The sequence below is a fragment of the Nicotiana tabacum genome, chromosome 5 (genome assembly GCF_000715075.1).
Source record: "Nicotiana tabacum cultivar K326 chromosome 5, ASM71507v2, whole genome shotgun sequence".
NCBI classification, from domain to species: Eukaryota; Viridiplantae; Streptophyta; class Magnoliopsida; order Solanales; family Solanaceae; genus Nicotiana; species Nicotiana tabacum.
In genome coordinates, this window is record NC_134084.1 from 111,754,171 (window position 1) to 111,760,762 (window position 6,592).

Here is a 6,592-nt window from a genome sequence, read left to right on the forward strand (position 1 = left end):
CACAGGGTGCAAGGAGTAAAGTGAGTACTCCAACTCAGTGAGTAATAACAATAAATGAAGGCTGAGCGATAAGAAATCACGTAAAAGCACATCAACATGCTATAAAGAAACAGTAAAAGCAATAAAACAGTGAAAACATATAAAGACACCTTAGTTTAGAAGAAGCTGCTTTAAAACACCTTTTTTAATAGTTAAAAAATTAAATGAAAAGCAGCTAGAACAGATAAACATATAAAAGTACGCCCCTCGGGCACAATGTCAATAGAATCTGCCCCTCGGGCAATATCATAGAATAACACCAGCCCCTCGGGCTATATATGATATCACAAGAGGTACCCGCTCTCACTGGGGGTGTACAGACTCCGGGAGGGGCCCTTTATGACCCAAGCACAATATCATGCCATCTCGTGGCATAATCAGTAGGCTCTCGGCCTCATATCGACAAGCCACCTCGTGGCGTACAATCTCAAGCCCTCGGCCTCATAATCATAAATCAGTGTATCCTCACAATACATGCCCTCGGCCTTACTTAGTTAGAACCTCATAAGCCACTCGGGCAACAGTAAAACATGATGCTCAGCTCAAATTATCATTTAGAATATCATTTAATGTGTTAAAATAGAGTAAACATGGCTGAGTTATGAAAACAATAGAATATAGCATTACTGAGTACAAGTATAAAGTCAAAACAATGAGGAAATATCAGTAAAAATCCTCTAAGGGTCCAAATAGTTGGCACGAGGCCCAAATATGGCATTCAACCCAAAACATGATGATAGCAAACAATTTTCAGTCAAATACGCGGTAAAACAGTCATTCGAGATGGACTAAGTCACAATCCCCAACGGTGCACGACCCCACGCTCGTCATTTAGCATGTGCGTCACCTCAATATAGCACAACGATGTGAAATCCGGGGTTTCATACCCTCAGGACAACATGTACAATCATTACTCACCTTTATCCGGTCTAAATCTCTAGCCCGCGCTGCTTTTGCCTCTCGAATCGACCTCCGAATGCTCCAAATCTAACTAAAATCAGTGCAAAACCATCAAAATATGCTAAGGGAACAAAGCCCACTAGAAAGAAATCAAATTACAACACAAATCCCGAAATTGGCCAAACCCGACCCCTGAGGCCACGTCTCAGATTCCGATAAAAATTACAATAATAGAATCCTTATCACTCCCCGAGTTCATTTATATCAAAATCACCAAAATCCAAACTCAAATGATCCCTCAGATCCTTAATTTTTGGTCTCCAATTACAAGCCCTAGTTCTTCAATATTAGGCTTAAATTCCATGATTAATTTGGTAGAAATCACATTAGGATCGAGTATTAATTCCATAAATCTTACCTTCAAGTGTTCCCCCTTGAATCCCTCTTCAATCCTCTTCAAAAAGATTCAAAATTGCCCAAAAATGGTGGAAGTTAGCCCCAAAATCATGGACAATGGCTATTTAAACATTCTGCCAAGGCATTCAAAACCTTTTTCGCGAACACGGTCAAAGCCTCGCGTTCGCGAAGCACAAACTGACGTTGACCACATTTTCCTCCTTCGCGAACGCGTCTAACCTCTCGCGAACGCGTTGCTTCTTGACTCTAACCTTCGCGAACGTGGCTCCCCTTCTCGCGAATGCGTAGCTCAATGGCCCAGCCCTGCACGAACGCGGGACCTCCCTCACGAACACAAAGGCCATTTTAGCCTCACCTGCTAACCCTTCGTGAACGCGAGGGCCTACTCGCGAACGCGAAGGCCAATTGTCTGCAACATGCACAATAGTTTTTCTGCAATCCTTCGCAACATGAAATGGTCCGATTGCCCACCCGAAACTCACCCGAGGCCCTCGAGACCTCAACCAAACATGCCAACATATCCCATAACATCATTCAAACTTGTTCCAATCTTTGGAATGCTCAAAACAACATCAAAACACCGAATTCGCATCGGATTCAAGCCTAAGAATTCCTAAATCTTCTAAATTACGCTTTTGATCAAAAAGTCTACCAAACCACATCTGAATGACCTGAAATTTTGCACACACATCCCAAATGACACAACGGAACTACTGCAACTTCTGAAATTCCATTCCGACCCCTATATCAAAATCTCACCTATCAACCGGAAAACGCCAAAAGTCCAATTTCGCAAATTCAAGCCTAAATCTACTCCGGACCTCCAAAACACATTCCGATCATGCTCCTAAGTCCCAAATCACCTCCCGAAGCTGTCCAAACCACCAGAACTCACATTCAAGCCCTTTAACATATAAGTCATCATTCGGTTGACTTTTCCAACTTAAGCTTCCACAAAAGAGACTAAGTATCTCAAACCTTACCAAAACCTCTCCGAACCTGAACCAACCAACTCGGTAGCACAAAATATAGCTGAACAAAGAATAAGAAACAGAAATGGGGGAAACAGAGCGGTAACTCATGAGACGACTGGCCGGGTCATCATACTTTATTTTTCTGTAATGACTGAATTTTAACTTTACAAGAGTCCTTGTAATGACCAGTTTGACCACAGTGAGTGCACAACCTATTATCAGCCACAATTACATACTTTTTATGGGGATTATAGGAGGTTTTAGCCTTTTGGAACCCGATGCCTTGCCTGTTTCCATCATTACTCCTGTACATAGACGTTAGTACATTAGGGGACTGGGTCTATTTAAGTGACTTATCAAGATCATTTTTAACCTTTTTTAAATCCTTCTGAAGTAATCTATTCTTTTCAAGCTCAGCAATAAGACTTGTTTTAACTTTCTTAAGCTCACTTTTTGGTTTACTTTTTCAACAAGTTGTGTTCTCTAGTTACTTCTTCCACTTGTTCCCTTATATCTTCAATGGAAACTACCATATCATCCTTTCTTGCTCAGTAGCTGCAATTTTCTCTACTAGAGTAATCTTTTCTTTGCTAAGGTTCTCTATGGTTTTCTTTTTGTCAAAAACCACTACCATCAAATCATCTCTAGATTGTTCAGCATCTCATAACTCTATAATTAGGGCATCATTATAATTAACAAAACTATAATATGTATCAATTAGAACATTTTCTAATGATATCAATTTCTTCGAAGAGTAGGACTTCATATTTCTCTGAACATCCCTGAAATTTACCTCATCATTGTCATCATCTTCATCCTCATCGGACTGAGCCATCAATACAAATAGTGAATCATATTCCTTTGCTTCATTTTGCACTGCTATTATGGAGCTACTTTCTGCATCTGGTTACTCTCCTGATTCACTAGAGGAGTCTCTCCATACAGCAAGAGCTTGCTTCACAACATTGTTAGCTGCATTTTTTCGGCTGAATTGCTTGTCAGGAACCGAGTCCCTTTTTACTACTTGTCAGCATTGTGTTTGCAATGCTTTTGTTTAAGAAATGGGCATTCTTTGATGAAATGCCATGGTTTTCCGCACTTCTGACAACAACCATTTCCTTTGAAATTCCTGCTGGAACTTTCTTTCTTTGGGATCCCACCATTTTTGCAAATCATCTTCTGAAATCTTTGTGGTCTATTGGTTGATTGACTTTCCTCGAAGTTTGGTGGAGCAGTCATGTAGATCCTTTCTAGGTGTTAACCTTTTAGAAAGAACTTGCTTTGATACTAATTGTTAGTTTGTACGAGTCCACCAAACAATAGATTACCTGGTCCTCTATGAGTTTCTACTAAGAAATACTAATGAACCAAACTGTATAGCGATCTGGTCTTATATCAGTTTGGTACAGTGCTAACTACTGAACAAGTATGTAAATGAGACACATGATAAGTTCCCACTGTATAGAGAACAAGATTCTCTATAAGTTCCCACTGTAAGTAACAGACTATAAAACCAGCCAGTATAGGGAATCGGGTTCTCTATTTGTTCCCACAGTAACTTGGCAGTAAATAAAGAACACAGAGGATTTTTATGTGGAAAAATCATAACTCAAGGGGACAAAAACCATGGCGCTTGTAGGCTTTAACTTCACTAACTTGTAAACCCCTATTATAAGCCACTTTGTAATAACTCTATTACAAAGGATTCAACTCAACTAACTTGTGGTACTCTCACCACAAGCCACTTTGTGACTCTCTAGTTACAAAGACTTTGACTAACTTGTGATACTCTCACCACAAGCCACTTTGTCACTCTCTAGTGACAAAGACTTTAATCACTCTAACTTGTAATAAAACTATTACAAGCCACTTTGTAACTCTCTAGTTACAAAGACTTTAACTTATGACTACACCTAGTCACAACATAAACTGGAGAGTTTACGGATTTTGGGTTTCCTAAAAATAGCTTCTAAGAAAGCAAGATAGGAGTTACAATGAAGAACAATTAACAAAGACTCAACAAACCTAAGGACTTAAGATATCTTCAATCTTGGATCCGGTCCTTGAGGTTGCAACAACTTTGTTCCTGAGAGAGGTTCTGGCAAGCACTTGAGAGAGGATTTTCGTTTCTGATTTTGCAAGTCTTGGAGAGGGATGCCTTGTGTCTTGCACCAGGTTTATATTACAAAAGACATCACCTTAGTGATGTCAAATCTTGGTTAGTACATGCCTCTTCTTAATGGGAAGTGACTGCTGCACTGTCTGCTACACTGTTGCGTGTACAGTTACATGCAGTCACTTTCTGTAGTTGCTTTCCAGTTGTACTATTGACTTATACTTCTGTCAGGGGAACACCAAGGTATCGAGTCCCCAATCTGGTTCTTGTGAGTCTAAAGGCACACTGCCCAGATTATCTTGAGTCGATTAACTTGAATGATTGTACCAGGTATGCTTCAGGTCCTTTATATGGTTCTCTCACAAAGTAAGTTATTTTACCTTCCTTTATTGTATTTATAATTATGTGACATCACTTACAATGATGTAAGCAAGGTAGGTAAAAAAATCCTTCCACATAAACTTGACTGCTGCACTGTTTCTGTACAATAGTGTGTGCATGCAGCAACTTTCCTGCTGGAGCGTTCACTTTATATAGTCTCTCTAGGAACTGGTAGGGACCTGTTCCCTCATCTGTTCCTTCCACTCTTCCTCACTTGAGTCATTGCTATCAGCTTTGAGTACCAGGTTCTTTTCTTTCTTTGATTCTCTTCTTTCATTGTCTATCTTCCTCTTCATCTCGTAGGTTTTCAGATTTCTAACCAGCTCTTCTATGGTCAGCTCTTGCAGGTCCTTTGATTCAGTAATAGCATTCACCTTGCTTTCCCAAGGGCTAGATCCCAACCTGGAACTTTGTGATCTCAAGGTCTTGTAAATGTGTAACAGGTTCCTTATCTGGTTCTGGATGGTAAGTTTGTTAGATCATCAAATTACAAAGTAAAGTACTTATGTGCAGGGTACTTGTAACCTATCACAATCCCTACCAGGATTAAGTGGGAGCCTTACATGAGGGGGCATTACAAACTTAATACTGATAGTGCAACTAAGGGTAACCTAGGGGTAGGGGGAATTGATAGAGTATAGGACACACAAATGTGATTGGATACTTGGGTACCTATAAAACATACCACACACTACCAACACTCTTGCGAAACTAACAGCTTTGCTTAAGGGACTCCAAATTGCAGAACAAAATGGCTTGATACTAGAAGTTGCCACAGATTCATCAGAGGTAATAAGAATGTTAATCACATAGAATAGAACTTATGATCCTATTATATGTGAATGCAGGTTGTTGATCCAAAGGATGGCCAGAGTAGTAGTGAAACACAGCTATAATGGGGCGGGAGCAGAATAGGGTGGCTGATGCATTGGCAAAGGAAGGAGCAAAAACAAGCTTTTTAGGAAGAACAATAATGCTACCAGTTCCTCCGTGTTTGCAAATGAATTATTTTGGGCAGACATCCTAGGAACTAAAGTAACTATAAATATTTTATCTTGTAATATCGACACGTTGGAACAAAACATATCTGTCTTAGGGGGATTGCAATATCCCCCAAGTAATCAGTACTTTGTAGTGTAATTATTTATGTATATGCAATCTCCTTTACCAAAAAGAAAAAAGGAATGACAACAGCCCTCTTGATTGATCGATGCGAGTCTGAGATGTAGCCAGTAGCTAGCTGGTTGTATCCCAATTAACGTATCAAATCACGATGAAAGACCATGTATGCTCAGAGACTCACAGTGCAAATACAGTTTCCACGAATTCAATTTTGGAGGAGTTACCATCATAGGTAGATCTATGATTTACGTTTTACCTATACAATTTTTAAGATTTTTAGTATTAAAATATTAGTTTCTAAAGTTTGTATATACTATTTATTGCAATTATAATATATTTTTTATATAAATTATGTTCGCGTTTAAAGTATGAAGTACATGTAAACTCGGTCCCACTGCACTAGAGCTGCCCCTAGTTATCATATTGTAAACCTATATACTAGTTTTTTGCATGTTCACTACTAATGTAAATGTAGGCATCCTATATGTTAGAGATTGTGTGTCCACCAGACTGTATAGAGAACCGAGTTCTCTATGTGTTTCCTCTAAAAGTACTGATGAACCAAACTATATAGGGATCTGGTCCTATATCAGTTTGGTACAGTGCTAAGTTTGTGTGAGTCCACCAAATAGAGGAGTACCTG

General features: G+C 39.4%; 1 long non-coding RNA gene across 4 annotated transcripts in view; it reads left to right on the plus strand.

Annotated features, from left to right (window-relative positions):
• LOC107765618 (uncharacterized) overlaps nt 1-6,173 on the plus strand; it is a 57,752-nt gene extending 51,579 nt beyond the window's left edge. The window contains exons 3-5 of one of the 4 annotated variants that reach the window (XR_012709708.1): nt 4,938-5,072; nt 5,166-5,292; nt 5,676-6,171. This is a non-coding gene — a long non-coding RNA (uncharacterized LOC107765618). Of the gene's footprint in view, nt 1-4,937; nt 5,073-5,165; nt 5,293-5,675 lie in introns of all 4 variants that reach the window. The other 3 variants (XR_012709713.1, XR_012709709.1, XR_012709711.1) reach the window with 3 other exon arrangements.
• The last annotated feature ends 419 nt before the right edge of the window (nt 6,174-6,592 follow it).